General features: G+C 33.5%; 1 long non-coding RNA gene across 2 annotated transcripts in view; it reads right to left on the bottom strand.

Moving 5' to 3' along the window:
* The window catches only part of LOC143230967 (uncharacterized), a 56,496-nt gene extending 39,397 nt beyond the window's left edge, over positions 1–17,099 (bottom strand). The window contains exons 1-2 of one of the 2 annotated variants that reach the window (XR_013016718.1): positions 16,800–17,099; positions 13,174–13,446 (exon numbers count right to left, since the gene is read on the bottom strand). This is a non-coding gene — a long non-coding RNA (uncharacterized LOC143230967). Of the gene's footprint in view, positions 1–13,173; positions 13,447–16,799 lie in introns of those variants that run through there. The other variant, XR_013016719.1, reaches the window with a different exon arrangement.
* Positions 17,100–17,751: the final 652 nt, after the last annotated feature.

Here is a 17,751-nt window from a genome sequence, read left to right as displayed (position 1 = left end):
AAGGACTGGTGGGAAGGTACGGTTTCTACCTCTACCTCTTTGTATTCACGGGAACAAAGGCTATCCCCTTTCTCTCTCCCCACCTCTCGCCACTCCGAACGAAAGAGGCCCCGTTTACCCCACCATCAGGTGAACACTCAAGCAGAATCCTGGTTGTTCCCATGCACAAATGTAGCAAAAAAAAAAAAAATCAACACGCCATGGAGGTAACGAGACACCGGCGTTTAGGCAGTTACCCCTTTTATTAGAGGTTATGAGGTTTATATTGCTATGTGTTGCCTCGTAACTGAATGGAAAATATTGTCAGCCACCTGGATTTTACATCCGCTCTTCCCTCTACTACTGCGTTTTCCTAATTAACATTAATTGTCTAGCTGGTACACGTCACAAGCTAATAGCTTAACAGTTGCGTCAATGCTTTAGTTTGACGATGAACGGGAGAGAGTTACAACGTAAACAAAAAAGAGAACACGATGAAAGCTCACTGTCAGACAGGGAAACCTAACCCTTTAACTATTTATCTTTCGAAGTGCACGTGCTATATGGTAGATAGATACAGTGAGTTAAAAATATTTTTAAATTTACATAACCAAAACATAACGTCAAAAACTGGCGCTTCCACACTTAGGAAAAGCGTTAATGATAAAACAAACGTTGATTATTAGTCCCACAATTTCCTTAGAACGTAATACTGTAGTATGTTATGTTTGTTATTCGAGAAATCTATGGAAATATTAGTTAACTCTCACATGTTTATGAGTAGGGAGGAATAAGATGTTTTGGTAACTTAATATGTCGGTTTTTAATTTCGTTTATTGAAACTTATTATATTTATTTGTTTTCTTAGTTTAACTCTACAGAAATGAATTTATGCTCTACATTTAGAAATGCAACCTTAAAATGTAAGATTTAAACCTAATGATGAATTTAACTACATATTTAACTGTTCAGTTTAAACCAATAATTAATTTAACTGCACCACCCTAGTAGCAAAGCGGTACGTCTGCGGACTCACACCGCTAAAAACCAGGTTTCGATACTCCTGGCTAGCAATCCAAAGATAGCCTGTTGTGTACTTTTTTGCTTAATTCCAAACAAGCAAAAAAATTAAACTACACATATAACCTCTACAGTTGAAACCAAAAGTGAATTTAACTATGCATATAACCTCTATAGTTGAAACCAAAAGTGAATTTAACTATACATATAACCTCTACAGTTGAAACCAAAAATGAATTTAGCTACACATATAACATCTACAGTTAAAACCAATAATAAATTTCGCTACACATATAACCTCTACAGTTGAAATCAAATGATTCTCTTCTCTATGATTCAACCGTTATCACTTTAGCTTCTGTTAAGGCAGCAAGCATTTTTAGATTGTTAAATGTAAACCCCAGTTGATGCCAAGCAACACCCCAATCCTATAGATATATATAATTAAATCAGTAAAACTGCTTTCTTAATTACTTCAAAATTCTCATTTAGTCTTGAGTTGTGTAAACTATTACTGGTTACAGTTTTAAAAACTGCTTGTAACCATGAAAGTAGTTTGAAATGTTCTACAAATCCTCGAGGTTAAGTAGGTTACAAACCCCTTAATGTGATCAAGAAACTGTGATTGACTCTCCATAATCCATAACCCTATTTTCTAATATAATGCTATTAGTTTAATTATAAAAATAAAATAAAATAAGGGCTTTACAAATTATAACATAATACTTTACCGCACCATTTTATGAACATAAGCTAACTGACAGAAATTTCTTTGTTTGTTTTTTGAATTTCGCACAAAGCTACTCGAGGGCTATCAGTGCTAGCCGTCCTAATTTAGTAGTGTAAGACTAGAGGGAAGGCAGCTAGTCATCACCACCCACCGCCAACTCTTGGGCTTCTCTTCTACCAACGAATAGTGAGATTGACCATCACATTATAACGCCCCCACGGCTGAAAGGGCGAGCATGTTTGGCGCGACGGGGATGCGAACCCGTGACCCTCAGATTACGAGTTGCACGCCTTAACACGCCTGGCCATAATATGTGACAAAATTCAAAGTTCATTCTTGCAGTGGGCATAAAAATCTTACGGACTTCCTGTAGATGCATAAAAATAGAACGTTTGAAAACACATGAACATGAACTCTAGTTTGCTTAAAACCTGGTACATTTCTTATTTTATTATTTTTAAACATAAAAGTAACCGTTCACTTGAGAAAGGTTTTCGAATCTGTCTATGCAGACATGAGTGTTTTATTATCTGATATGGTAAGAAAATTCTGCGCTTTGATTGGTGGAGAGAACGTTCTGTAATCTTTTACAACCTATTTGGCTGTAGACTCAGCTACTGACAAAGTTTTACGCAGTTTAAGCAATTATCAGCGTCGCCACACAATGATACGGCAGCACCTTGGATGCTGTCATTGTTGGCCTTGTCTTTAATTAAGTGCAATTACGCGCGTGTTTTCTCGGGGCGTGTACACGTCACCACTCTCGTGACACTGACACCTAGGAATGCATTTTTTGTTGTTGTTCTTATTTTATACTCACAGTGATAAATAAAATAGTGCACGAACTTTGTAACTAAAGTTTTTCATTTTCCGAGTTGGTAACTAGAAAACATATTTGCTTACATATATATATATATATTTATAAAAAAAATGTATTAAAAAAGTAAAAGCAATAACATAACTAAAATATCAATATCTCTGCATAAAGCCAGATGATTTCTGAAATATCTCAGTGATGTTTAAAACTAAAGCACTGGTTTAAATAACTCTCCATAGACGGTACGAAGGATTGAATCATCAAACAATTCTAAACGGTATGCAGAACTAAATAACCAAACAATTCTTGACGATATGCAGAACTAAATAACAAAACAATTCTAGATATGCAGAACTAAATCACCAAACAATTCTATACCATATGCAGGACTAAATAACTTAACAATTCTGTACCATATGCAGGACTAAATAACCAAACAATTCCAGACGGTATGCAGCATTAAACTCACCAAACAAATTTAATTTGTATATTACATTTTATGTAAGTGAATTGGTACAAACACAGCTATTTTTCATTAACTATAATAACTACAGACAAACAATTTGATCAATAATCGTTCTCAACTTTATATTCATTCTAATCGATTTTAAATGAATTTTAGGAACCATCTTTCCTGAGGTAGAATAGTTCTCCAATTTATTTGTTTCAACTCTTCGTGATTATCAAAAGAAAATCGTGTTTTAATTAGAGTGTAACAGAATTCAATATATTTACTGATTGTTCTTGTTGTGTTTCTAATTTTCATAAACTTAACAAGTTTGTTAGAAACGCAGATCTGATCAAAATATTTGTTTGAGGCTTTACCCTTCTTTCACTTTTAATCAAAATTGTAGAAATCGAATATCTTATAACATCAGGTATACATACTGTTTGTGAATGCACCAGACACTTAAAAGCAGGTAAATGTGTAGACGTAAAGCAGAAGTTTCTGTAAATATCGTTTATAGGAATCACATATTGATCAGTAGGTTAGTATATAGAAACCACACCTTGATCTGTATGCTACTTTACAAGACCAAACCTTAGGTTCTACAAGGTAGTTTACAGGAACCATACCTTGATCTGCACACTAGTTACAAGACCAAACCTTAGGTTCTACAAGGTATTTTATAGGAACTACACTTTGATCTGCATTCTAGTGTACAAAACCAAATCTACGTTTTTGTCCATAGGAACCACACCAGTTAAAAAACTCAAACCTCAGGTTCTACAAGTTAGTTTATAGCAATCACACCTTGATCTGCACACTAATTAGAAGATCAAACCTTAGGTTCTAAAAGTTAGTTTATAGGAATCACACCTTGATCTGCACACTACTTTACACGACCAATCCTTAGGTTCTAGCAGGTAGTTTGTGGTTACAAAACCAAATCTTGGGTTCTGCAAGTTAGTTTACAGGAACCAAACGGTTTCAATCCTGTTTCTGACAAAGAATTTCGTCTCTTGTAAGAAATGGCGAAAATAAAATTTGAAATCAAAACTTTTTTTTTTTTTTTACCAATATCACTCACTGAATAAATGGGTTTAACTTTCCCTGTGTATTCCTTTTCATTCGTTCACTCAACACACTTCTTCCCTTTCATTCGTTCACTCAACACACTTCATTTTCTCTTCACACACCCAACACACTGTTAGATACTGTAGTTAGAATATTAGAGTTTTCTTCATCTGGCCTCATGAAGAACCTTGTCATCATGATTAAAAACGACAGACGTTGTCGTGGTTGATGTTATTTTTATCTTCCCATTGGAAGAATTAGGCTAGTGGTTACTGCTTTACTTCGAACCCGTGCATTGCTATAAAACGCCTATACGTCCACGTTTTTTGCTTTAGTGAGTAGCAGAGTTTGATATGAACTTAACATACCAACTAATTCAACATAAAACATAAAACTAATTTAATTTCTCTCCTTCTTTGTAAAATCATGAAATATTAAACATTGTTTAATCCTAAATAGATATTCAAATCACCATGTCTCTGAACAGTAGCACTCGTTGGCATATTAAAGTGACCTCATCTTTGGACTAACCACATTCATTAGTATATTCAAATAAACACAGTACTGGACCAGACATATTCGTTATTATATTCGAGTAATGACATCGCTGGACTAGATGCACTCATTAGAATATTCAACTTTCAAGTGATCACATTGCTGTGATAGATGCACTCATTAGAATATTCAACTTTCAAGTGATCACATTGCTGTGATAGATGCACTTGTGTATCATTAACATTTTTCTTCTTGGAAATACTTATATATTAGTTTTACATAAGTTAATTTGGAAGAGAATTTCAAACGATTTAGAAACGATGTGTATACTTGAATATCTTAAACATCAGTATGTTTATGAAGATTTCACATGAGTATAAATTTCTTCAAAAAATTTCGAAGCGAAAGAATTCCTACAGAATGATGTCTTACACTTTTTAATTAAATTAGAAGTTCGATAAGAAACTAGGAAGTTTTAATAAACACAATCAATGTTTAAAATGCACAATAAAAATATCATTAAGGTCACCAGCCATCACTAGGTTTCGGTATTTTTACACTACCATCACTAGGTTTTGATAGTTTTACATTACCATCGCTAGGTTTCTGTAGTTTTACACTACCGAAACGGTAACACTACGTTTCGATAGTTTTATAAAACCATGAATAGGTTTCGGTATTTTACATTACCATCACTAGGTTTCGATACTTTTACATTCCCTTTACTAGGTTTCGGTACTTTTGCATTACCATCACTAGGTTTCGATAATTTTATATTACCATCACTAAGTTTCTGTAGTTTTACATTACCGTCATTAGGTTTCGATAATTTTACATTACCATCACTAGGTTTCGGTAGTTTTACATTACCGTCGCTAGGTTTCGGTAGTTTTGCATTACCGTCACTACATTTTGGTAGTTTTACACTATCATCACTAGTTTTCGCTCACTTTACATTACCATCACTAGGTTTCGGTAGTTTAACACTACCGTCACTGGGTTTCGATAATTTTGCATTACCATCACTAGGTTTCGGTAGTTTTATATTACCATCACTAGGTTTCGGTAGTTTTGCATTACCACCACTAGGTTTCGATACTTTTACATTACCATTCGGTAGCTTTACATTACCGTCACTATGTTTCGATTTTACATTACCGTCACTAGCTCGGCCCGGCATGGCCTAGCGCGTATTCGGTCGCGGGTTCGCGCCCGCGTCGTGCTAAACATGCTTTGGGGTGTATAATGTGACGGTCAATCCCACTATTCGTTGGTAAAGAGTAGCCCACGGTGGGTGGTGATGACTATGCCTTCCCTCTAGTCTCGCTAATTTAGCACAGATAGCCCTCGAGTAGCTTTGTGCGATTACCGTCAAAACTAAACCGTCACTAGGTTTCGGTAGTTTTATATAACCATCAATAGGTTTCGGTAGTTTTACACTATCATCATTAGCAGTAAAAGGCGTTGCATCATAAGTAGGTAGTGTTTTAAAACAAAGGCTTAACTTATTGTAATGTACGAGGGTTGTATATAGTTTAGCTACACGACCATTAATTTTTAGTTTACCTACAAGTAAACAATGCATGAGATACAAAGAAAAACGTGATATATATATATATATGTGTGTGTATACATGTGTGTTTCATGATCTGGTTATTTCTCTTTCTGTCTAACAACCCGAACCGTTATATTTTTAAATTAAACATTTTTTTTAAACTGATTCACTGGTTTTGTAAGAAACATATTTACTATACGTTTGTAAAGAACACGAATTATTCCTATCTGACTGGTTCGATCCAGTTCTTAATTAAGCACGTTGTTCTACATTAGTTTTACTGTATCATATTAAATAGTTTATTAGTACATATACATGTATGGTATGAATGAAATACGTTCATTAACATTTTCTGTAGCTATTCCAACTTCTTCCCTCGACCGTCTAGCTCTGATGCAACTCTTGCGTTACACAATCAAGCCAAGCAGCTCTCCATCCTGCTGAACCTTCTCAGTTCCAAGCTAATTTGCATGCGCCTTGACTTGAAAGATAGAGTGAGCATGCGCACATCGTGAACATGGAAGCGAGTTCTCTTGAACTGACTGAGCTGTGTAGCACGCGATGAATTCCTGCCCTTTTTCTCCCTCTCTGTTCTGACTAGACCCTTTCTGCTACCCCAGCATGCTTTATCAACCCTTTTCTTGTGACTCACTGATCTCACAACAAAATGGCTTCGGGCTCACGTTTTTTACTGTTGTTGTTTTTTTAGGATTCAGCAAAACCTTTCTGACTACAGCTTCCACTAAATCTGTAGGAAAATAATAAATTAATTTATTTTTCTTACTGTTTCTAAGTGTTGTCTATCAAAATTGGCTACGTCAAGAGAAAAGCCAAGCTTTTAGAACACGTGAAAAAACAAGTAAATAGAAACTGCATCCCAGATTGTTAGCCAACCATGAACGCTTACATACTAATACATATAGCTACAGATCGATATAAAATGTCCCCCATTACAGCATTCAAAAAAGTTCGTACTCCTGTTATGTAACTGCTTATCTCTAATGTAAAACAACTAATCATTTTAAACATGTTTCCAGAATTAGTTTACTTTAAACGTTTTTTTAAGATTATCATGCCACGACGTTTGTAAATTAGCTGGTTATATAACTCAACACTAAAAATGTCTGTATGTTGCACGATGTTCAAACGGGAAATATATATATTAATGTCGCTTTTAATGTTGATTTCAGTAACACAAATTAAAATTTGGAGAAATGAACATTTTTGTTAGTTTAAGTCAGTTTATGTGAGGTTTAATCATCAAGTTTACACCAATTAGCAAGTAATTATATGTTTATTTAAATAAAAATACATTTAATTAAATAAATTATTTTAAAAAATAAATTTTTTCCAATTATTTCACTTGAAAAATCAGTTCTCTACGTTTTAATTTATATTTCTGAAATCAGCATTAGATTGACAGCCTTGGAATGTGGTTTAGAGACGAAACGAGCGACATTGTGGAAACAATCGTAACATGACTGACTCGTACCTCTGAGAATTCGTTTGGTGTCGTAGGCACGAAACTGATCATCTCTCCAATCATGTATTTAAGAACATTTCTGAATTTAATTTTCACATTGAATTTGTTACTTTGTCGCTAGGTGCTTTGTCCTGATGTATTGTAGTTCTTTTTTAGACACATAGATACATCTGTAATACTAAAAGTAGTCATTTATTTCGTAACTCAAATAAAATAAGTTTATTTTCATTTCTCCAAATTTGAATTTATATTTCTTAAACCAGCATTAAAAACTACGCTCATGAAGCGGAAAAGATACAAACATTTTGAACCACAACGTCAATCAACAGTGTTATCAATTATAAAATCATGCTGGCTATACTCTAACAGTAACACTTTATGAACTAGAATATCAAGCTAGCTATACTCTAACAGTAACACTTTATCAACTTGAATATCAAGCTAGATATACTCTAACAGTAACACTTTATCAACTAGAACATCAAGCTGGCTGTACTCTAACAGTAGCACTTTATCAACTAGAACATCAAGCTGGCTATACTCTAACAGTAACACTTTATACTCTAACAGTATATATTAGTTCAAGTAGTATTTACATTAATTCAAACTGCTTCAGCAAAATGTATTTACTGTCGAAATCGAGTACATATTATTTACGTACAATAATTGTAGCAGAACAATTTGGCGTTTAGGCTAGATGCACGTACTTAACCAATATTAAAGACATATTTACCAAATGTATAGGACAACAAACAACGTAGTGCTATATAATTTTATATCTATAAAGCAACCACAGTCGTTAATTATGTACTTATTGTACCTACTGTACAGATATACTGACAAATGCTATATGTTATGCATATATAACTACTGCGCACTACTACAAGCTAATCAGTGTTATATGTTTATGTATAATTATTATGTACGCCTTGAAACCGAGCAATGTGACACAGCAATTATGCAAAACGTAACACTGACAAATAATGCATATATCTCATTATTGTACCTTTTCACTTATCTCCACAGTTGATCCCTTGATAGATTTTAATGGCGGTTCTTTAACTAAGAAATTGAGAGTTTCCTGCATTGTCGATACTTCATAATACTCATCATGTCGTGACAATATTCAGCAGTCTGTTCTAGTGCACATGCTGATAGTGAATGTAGTTTATTACAGCCTGATGAAACTACTTTAATCGTCGATCATTGCACCTGATGCAGTTTTTATTTCACATCCTTATGTCTTTTGCAACAGCAGAATCTCCTCTGTGAAAATTACTCACAGATATATGTTTTTTAAACCTTTGCAAGGTGTGAAAAGTAAATGAATATGTAGGGCCACTTTTAAGCTGTGTAGTTTCGAAAAAATACCAGGGCATTAATTTCTTAATAAACTACTACGATATAAAAAATAAGCTCTTAAAAACCACTGAAAAAAAATTCTTCCGTTCATTTCCCTAATTTAAAAGACTGAGAATTAAACAACCTTAATATTTTCTCGCTTTGTTTGTCAAGAAAACCTATCATTAAGGAACCTAGACAGTTAACTATATTAGGAAGACTTTAAGTTACTTAGGTTTCAAATGGTGTGAAAACTTAAGGTAAAAAAATCTTAACATTCACCTATCATGGATATTTATTAGAGTTAGTATTAATAGAAGTACATACGATTAATAAAATTCAATTTTAGTAAAACAAAACTGAATTGAAATTCAATACAAATAGTTCTAAAATATTAATAAAAATACATGTCCTATAAAAAACATAGAGTTAAAAACGTTAATACTTAATTGTTGGGTAAGTTAAGAAAACATAGAGTGAAATAACCATAATACTAACTATTTGTTAAATGGGAAGCTATAATTAAATAATTCTATATTTACCTAATCAATTTATTAACATAATCAGCATGTTATGGAGAATTAAGTTTAAATAGTCTTAATGGTTACTTTTTATAATAAAATTAGGATTAAATAACAAATATCGTATTCATGTCTTCGATAAGAAGGTTTAAACTGAAAGACAAACACTAATGTTTACATTTCAAATGTGAAGAAGATTTAAACATGAAGAAGAATTATAATATTTACTTAAAATTTATGAATCATATAATAGCCTTAAAACATATTTTATTCTGTTTGTTTAAAATAATTAGGGTTAATCATTTTAAGGAAAATTGAATATAGATAGAAAAACGTCAGATGCTTGCTATACATTTTTTAAAAGACTATCCTTGTCGCTGTTTTTTAAACAAGCTAGAAAACAGATTATCACATTATTTTCTTGTGGTGTTACTTTAATATACCAATCTCGAGGTGTTTTGGAATGCAAAGATCTCTCTTTAAAGATTTCATTGCTTGATCTACAAATACGAAACTGATACTACAGGAAAAGATGAAGAAGAATACATTTTTAGTGTTAGTACTTATGGTGTTAAAATAATGGTTAGATTCCCCACAGTGGGAAAAGCGCATGAGGTTACTTTGTAACTTCATGCCTAAAGTTTGTTTGTTTGTTTTAATTTCGCACAAAGCTACACGAGGGCTATCCGTGCTAACTGTCCCTAATTTTGCAGTGTAAGACTAGAGGGAAATGAACTAATCATCACCACCCACCACCAACTCTTGAGCTACTCTTTTACAACGAATAGTGAGATTTGCCGTCACATTATAACGCCCCCATGGCTGAAAGAGGCGAGCATGTTTGGTGGGAGTGGATTCAAACCCGCAATCCTCAGATTACGAGTCGCGTGCCTTAACCACCTGGCCATTCCGGGCCTTTATGCCAAAAGAAAAAAAAAACAACAACATCAACAGTATTGTTAACTGTAGAACAACACAAGTAAAATATAAATCCACTAGATTAACTATAAGAGGATCTTTAGAAAGGTTTCATAGCAACTCGAACTCTCTACTGAGTGTAAATCAGATGCCTTATGACCTCTGTGACCCCTTACATAGAAAACTTAATTTTACGTTGTACTGGAGCATAAATTACAAGTCACTGCCACCTTCTGCACCCTCAGTGATACAACGTCATGTCTACGGACTCACACCGCTGAAACCGGGTTTTAATACCCGTGGTGGGCAGAGCACAAGTTGCCCGTTGTGTAGCTTTATGCTTAATTCTAAACAAACGTAATCTTCTGCTTAAAATCCACAGAACCGTTTCAGTGGTCATACAATACTGTGATAAAGTAAGATCTACAAACAAAAGCATAAAGCCTACTTCTGTACTTTAATTTGTAAGTATTCAAGCATTTGTTTTTATACAGGAATATGTTCGGGAAATCGGTTTGTCTCATTGAAATTCCTTTCGGTTTATTTTTCTTCGCCGTGTATCGGGTTTTCCTTTCGAAAATGATTTATATGTATAGATGACCATCTTGTACTTTTTTTTTTAATTACAATTTGTTTATGATTTTAATTATCATCAAAAAGTATTTCAATGAGTAAAATATTAGGTTTTACATTTTTTAAAATTCAAAACATTACTTATAAACCTAGTTCTATTCACGAGATACAGTACTGAAGACAGTACTAAACTGACGTGTCACGATCTATACATGTGACACAAATACGACAACACATTGAATAGCTGTAATACACTAGTAAAACATATTTTCAGAGCTGAAATAACGATTGGCGTACAATTTTCAACTACTCTCTTCTATTAACCCAGAAATGGCGTTCTTAACCTCAGTCTCACCTCTCTCCTCAGTAAACGTCCTGTTAGCCTCACTACATCAGAAACCTACTAAAAGATGTATTAGTTTCAATCGTCACAATATAAATGTAGTTTACGTCCTGGCCCGGCATGGCCAAGCGTGTTAAGGCGTGCGACTCGTAATCCGAGGGTCGCGGGTTCGCATCCCTGTCGCGTCAAACATGCTCGCCCTCCCAGCCGTGAGGTCGGTATAATGTGACGGTAAGTCCCACTATTCGTTGGTAAAAGAGTAGCCCAAGAGTTGGCGGCGGGTGGTGACGACTAGCTGCCTTCCCTCTAGTCTTACACTGCTAAATTAGGGACGGCTAGCACAGATAGCCCTCGAGTAGCTTTCTGCGAAATTCAAAAATAAACAAACAAACAAGTTTACGTCCTATTGGCTTCCATACAGTAAACATAGTAAGAGTTAAATTTTCAAAACGATACCCAAAACTCAAGCGCTTTCGAATAGTTTACTATTCTCTTTCCCAAAAAAGAAAAGTCAACAAATTCGAAAATTAACTATTAACCTGAATTCATGGTAATTCGATTATTCTTAATCGAACTTCACTCCATAAACATAATAATATTCCTGTTAGCCTTATTCCTTTACCATAAACCTACTGAACGTCCTGTTAGCCTAATTCCTCTACTATAAACCTACTGAACGTCCTGTTAGCCTAATTCCTCTACTATAAACCTACTGAACGTCCTGTTAGTCGAATTCCTCTACTATAAACCTACTGAACGTCCTGTTAGCCTAATTCCTCTACTATAAACCTACTGAACGTCCTGTTAGCCTAATTCCTCTACTATAAACCTACTGAACGTCCTGTTAGCCTAATTCCTCTACTATAAACCTACTGAACGTCCTGTTAGTCGAATTCCTCTACTATAAACCTACTGAACGTCCTGTTAGCCGAATTCCTCTACTATAAACCTAGTGAACGTTCTGTTAGTCGAATTCCTCTACTATAAACCTACTGAACGTCCTGTTAGCCGAATTCCTCTACTATAAACCTACTGAACGTCCTGTTAGTCGAAATCCTTAATCCTGCTGGCTTCAGTACAAACATAACATTGAGAATAAGCGCAGTGAAATTTTAGAACTCACATTGATACCTGAGTATCAAATATACAGCTGGGTCTGAAGATAAGTTAGTCAAAGTTTTATAAGAAAATCACACATTTAAAAAAAAAGAAATTAATTTCAATTTGAGAAAAGGGCGATTCTTTACACTAATATTTCGACTTATGTGGTGCACATACTGTAGTACAAAAGCTGATTTGAAAAGACTTATTTATAAGGATAATTTGAAAAAAAAAACACACACACACACACACACAAAAGTAGCCTTGCTTCTTCACATATAAAACAATCAGTGTTAAATTAAGTGTATTTATAATACATCTAAAGATTGAATTTGTTTCACCGATACTGGATTAAATATTTTTCTAATATTTATGGCATTTAGTTTGTTTCATTCATATTAGATTAAATCTTTTCACAATACATCTAAAAGTTGTTTTTTTTTATCCTTATTATATTAAATCTCCACATAATATATTTAAAGTTTGAGTATGTTTCAACTATATTAGATTAAATATTTTCTCATATCCATAAAAATTTAGTTTGTTTTACCCATCTCAGTTAAAATATTTTCACAATATATTTAATATCTGAGTTCGTTTCATATATAATATACATATAAAATTTCAGTTTATTTAAATGAAAATTATTCACAAAATGTCTAAGGTTTGGATAAAAAACGTCAGTGTTATATTAACAATATGGGTATGCTAAAGTCTTTTGCATCGCTACTAAAATGTTTCACGTTATGTTTAAGGTTTGAATCAATTGCACAAAATGTTAAAATAGATATTCTTAACCTTTATTATTAAGTTATATGAGCAAAGTGAAAGCGGTAACCATGGAGGATATTCTTCGGGCATTTAAACTGCTGGAAGACAAACTATCAAAATTACGCAATATGGTGTATCAATGACACAGTTGGAAAGCCACTGGTAACAACAGTGAAGGAGCTCTCTTCTACCCTTGGCGAGACTGTCGGCCTCCACATGAAGGGTAAGAGCATGCCGACGCAATCCCTGGGAATGTCACTGAGAACTCATCGTAACTCGACTTGAGTAAAAAAAAAAAAAAAATTAAATAAGAGGGAAAATACACTGTGTATAAATACGGTATTTGAAAATAAATAACTGTGCAGCACAGTACTTTTTATATAAAATATCAAGTAACTTATACTAATTATCTTAACAGGTTTATCTGTAAACAGTTTATGTCAGTTCACACGTCCAATATTTCCTATAATATGTCTTTAAGCCCGGTTTTCTACAGTAATAACCACCACATTAACTTAACATGCTTATCTGTAAACAGTTTGTGTCAGCTCACACTTCCAATATTTCCTGTAATATGTTCTTAAATCCAGTTTTTCTAGAACATTATCCACAACATTCACAGAACAGTTATTCTCGACCCTAAACAGACATGTTCATTCCGCAGTTAATATTGGACTAGTATAATGTGACGGTTAATACTGTAGAGAAACTAATCCAATATTAACTGCGAAATGAATACATTTACTTTAGAGAGGGTAAAGGATAATTTTTCTATGAATGTTGTGGGTAATATTCCAGATAAACTGGATTTAAGAACATATTACAGGAAATATTGGAAGTGCGAACTGACACAGACTGTTTACAGATAAGTCTGTTAAGTTAATGTGGTGGTTATTACTGTAGATAATCCGGATTTAAGAACAAAGTACAGGAAATATTGAAGGTGTGAACTAACACAAACTATTTGCTGTATAGAAACCAGAGTTCAGAGCAAATTATAGGAAACAATATAGCTATGAGCTGTCATAACCTATCCATGAACATCCTTAGGGCTTTAATATGCTGTTATATTGTTGCATATTGCTAACATTTATGTAGTTACACAGTGCTGGTATTTATGACCTTGGTATATGCTGTTATAATGTTATACAGTGTTGAGACCTTGTGGACTTGATGTACTGTTATATTATTACATAGTCCTTGCTTCTTATTGGCATATATATGTTATTATATTGTTGCCTGATGTAAGCATTGATATGTTATGATATTGCATTATAGTGCTGACACCTTAAGGTCTGATGTGCTGTTATATTGTCGTATAGTGTTGGGCACCTTAAGGTCTGATGTGCTGTCATATTGTAATATAGTGCTGGGCACCTTAAGGTCTGATGTGCTGTTATATTGTTATATAGTGCTGGGCACTTTAAGGTCTAATGTGCTGTTATATTGTTATATAGTGCTGGGCACTTTAAGGTCTAATGTGCTGTTATATTATTATATAGTCTTACGTTTTGTAGTTTCATGTTTTGATACGAAAATTATGTTCTTTCGTTTCTGTCGTAAAAATTGTTACGCATTAATGTAACATGGATGTATCAGGACTTAAAATGTTGTTTATATCTGGCACTGACGCTATATCGTCTTTTGATTTGTCAACCATCTTGACCAAGACGAAATGAAGTCAAAACATTGATGAAAACTAGTGTTTACAAACTAAAGTATTGACTGAACGTTTTAATGCTTTTGTATTCAGTCTGCTAATAGCAATTTTTATTTTTTTTTGTTCCGTTTAAGTTCGATTACTGAGATAAAAGAAAAGTAATCAAAATAATGGTTTATAACTTTTCTATACAGGTTCACGAAAGTGACTGGTTGATTTTCTTAAAGAAAGTGATGAAGACATGATGTTCAAGATAGCAGCATCTGGTTGAATGTCCTAAAGAAGATTTCAAATAGGTGTGGTGGAAGACAGTGACTGTTTGAGTAAGATCTGTAAAAAGTATTGAGAGAGTTCCATATACAACACTGATATGGTTGTAAAGCAGGAGGTCTGAAAGAAACTACTTTCTACTAGCATCGTCTTAAAACTACAAACTATACAACACTGATATGGATGTAAAGCAGGAGGTCTGAAAGAAACTACTTTCTACTAGCATCATCTTAAAACCACAAACTATACAACACTGATATGGATGTAAAGCAGGAGGTCTGAAAGAAACTACTTTCTATTAGCATCATCTTAAAACTACAAACTATACAACACTGATATGGATGTAAAGCAGGAGGTCTGAAAGAAACTACTTTCTATTAGCATCATCTTAAAACTACTAACTATTTCCAAGTAAAATATTCTCATGCTGCCAGTGTTGTCTAAGTCTAAGAAAAAATGTGCAAACATATAAAGAGTTTATACACATTTCTAGTATTACCATTGTTATTCACTAGCACACTTCACAAATTACCACAAGCACTCTCAAATTATCATCTTCGACTTCACACTTGTATACAAACAAACTAAAATTGTTATTTTTACTTCACACATATCTACAAACAGTCTAAAACATCCATTTCCTACTTTACAAACATCTATAAACAGACTAAAAGCGTCATTTTTACTTCACACATGTATACAAACAGATTAAAACATTCATTTCTTACTTCACACATGTATACAAACAGATTAAAACATTCATTTCTTACTTCACACATGTATACAAACAGATTAAAACATTCATTTCTTACTTCACACATGTATACAAACAGATTAAAACATTCATTTCTTACTTCACACATGTATACAAACAGATTAAAACATTCATTTCTTACTTCACACATGTATACAAACAGATTAAAACATTCATTTCTTACTTCACACATGTATACAAACAGATTAAAACATTCATTTCTTACTTCACACATCTATACAAACAGATTAAAACATTCATTTCTTACTTCACACATGTATACAAACAGATTAAAACATTCATTTCTTACTTCACACATGTATACAAACAGATTAAAACATTCATTTCTTACTTCACACATGTATACAAACAGATTAAAACATTCATTTCTTACTTCACACATGTATACAAACAGATTAAAACATTCATTTCTTACTTCACACATGTATACAAACAGATTAAAACATTCATTTCTTACTTCACACATGTATACAAACAGATTAAAACATTCATTTCTTACTTCACACATGTATACAAACAGATTAAAACATTCATTTCTTACTTCACACATGTATACAAACAGATTAAAACATTCATTTCTTACTTCACACATGTATACAAACAGATTAAAACATTCATTTCTTACTTCACACATGTATACATACAGATTAAAACATTCATTTCTTACTTCACACATGTATACATACAGATTAAAACATTCATTTCTTACTTCACACATGTATACATACAGATTAAAACATTCATTTCTTACTTCACACATATCCACCAACAAAGTCCAATTGCTCATACCCTTATTCCACACCCACATACCCGTCATTATATGATGAAGAATTTTTGGCCGTATGAAGAAATCGATAAACGGCTACAGCTAAGTCTAACGTTTAATACCGTGTGCGATATATAACAGTAACATGCGAGAGCGACTTACTATCTGTCTCACGTCGATGTTTAAACTGGTTCAGCATCCTCTACTAATTGAAACATTTCTGGTTGAAGGTTGGTAGACGTTACAACAGGTTGTTGATTTACTTGAGTCTCAAAGTTCTTGACGTTGTTACCCGTTCATTGTTAAAAACTGCACGAACGAGACAACACAACTAATACCTTAAGTATGCACTGAATTTGCGTTCACGCGAAAACGCCAAGTTGACTGGTTACCAGTCACGTGCCTATGAGGTAACTGAAACACAGCTCTGTTAATTAAAACGCTCATGCTAACAATTATCAATATCAGAACTAATGAGTTGTCGGGTGCTGCCATCTTCTGAGTTAATTGTAATACAAGACAAATGAAGACATTTAAACTGGTGTATGTGTTATTTACTGAATAGATCTCTGGATGGTTTGAAACGTCAGTGTTGTACTTTCTAGTAACTTACAAAACAAAAATTAAATAAAACGCATTTTTCAACACCACAATTAGAATAACGAGTATTTATTTATAGGTCTAAAGATATAGAGGCTTTAATTCGTCTAAACGTGACAAAATATATTGACATGGCGTTCGTTCATAGCACATGAAACTATACAAATAATTTAAAAAAAAATTGTTTTCACCTCTTAATCGCAACATGTATGCATAGTATAGCTTTTCTGACTACCAAGTGAAGTTTCTTTCTGATGAAATACTAACTTTGCCACACACCTACTGATGGCTCAGCCATAGGTCTTAGGGCTAATAAGGCTAAAAAAAATCAGGTTTCGATACCAGCGTTTGGTAGAGTATAGACAGCCTATTATTCAAAGTGTTTAATAACAAACAAACAATCGAAGTCCATGACTGAAAGGTTTTTTATAATAAAACTGGAGGTTTACCTGTGCTAGCCATCCTTAACTTTGAAGTGATAGATTGGAGGGAAGGCAGCTAGTCAACACCACCT

The sequence above is a fragment of the Tachypleus tridentatus genome, chromosome 10 (genome assembly GCF_004210375.1).
Source record: "Tachypleus tridentatus isolate NWPU-2018 chromosome 10, ASM421037v1, whole genome shotgun sequence".
NCBI classification, from domain to species: Eukaryota; Metazoa; Arthropoda; class Merostomata; order Xiphosura; family Limulidae; genus Tachypleus; species Tachypleus tridentatus.
Note: the sequence above shows the minus strand (reverse complement) of the source record. Positions and strands in the feature narration are given on the sequence as shown.